The sequence below is a fragment of the Monodon monoceros genome, unplaced genomic scaffold (assembly GCF_005190385.1).
Source record: "Monodon monoceros isolate NGI ecotype Baffin Bay Population unplaced genomic scaffold, NGI_Narwhal_1 Super_Scaffold_4, whole genome shotgun sequence".
NCBI classification, from domain to species: Eukaryota; Metazoa; Chordata; class Mammalia; order Artiodactyla; family Monodontidae; genus Monodon; species Monodon monoceros.
Genome location: NW_021703781.1, coordinates 34058165 through 34058885, shown reverse-complemented (window position 1 = coordinate 34058885; position 721 = coordinate 34058165).

The following is a 721-nucleotide window of genomic DNA, read 5'->3' as shown; positions in this document are numbered from 1 at the left end:
CGAGCCGCCTGCCCGACTCCCGGCTGAGCCCGAGGCCGCGGGGTGGGGGATGGGCGCCCGCCAATGTCGGTGGGGCCAGCTAGGGTTGGAGCCCGCGGCCGCGCCTCTGCTCCGCGACGTCTGGCCGCGGCGGGTCCCTTTTGGCTCCCCTTGCGTCTCGGTGCCTGGCTCAGTGCCCGGCCCGGTCTCTCTCCCGGCTACCCCTGGCCCGTCTCCTAGAGGAGCTCTCTGCCCAGGGCGTCATGGCCCAAGACGCAAGGCGGCTGAGGTTGGCGGGGGCCAGGGGGCTCCGGGAACCCTCGAGGGCAGTCGGAGGCCGACCCTTCTCCATCCTCTGGTCCCTGGCGAACGGGGGGCACGAGGCCCAGGGCCGCCAAGTCTCTGCGCGCCGCAGCCCCGGCCGGTCCCCATCGCTCTGCGGGCCTCCGAGCGTCCCTCGGGCTGGAAGCGCTGAGCACCCGGCGCCCCCTCCGAGCCGCGAGCGGGAGAGCGCCGCGCTGCGAAGCAGAGGCTCCGCAGTCACGTGGTCGAGAGGAGGGCGGAGGGGAGGGAGGCGGGCAGGGAGGGGAGGGGAGCGGAGTCGAGGGGGAGGAGGAGGGGAGGGGGCGTCCTCCGCAGTTCGGCTCCTCGCCGGGGCTCAGACACACAGCTAGCCCGGGGCCGCCGCCACCGCCGCCGCCGCCTCCGCCGCCTCCGAAGCCTCCAGAGCCGCGGGGAGCGC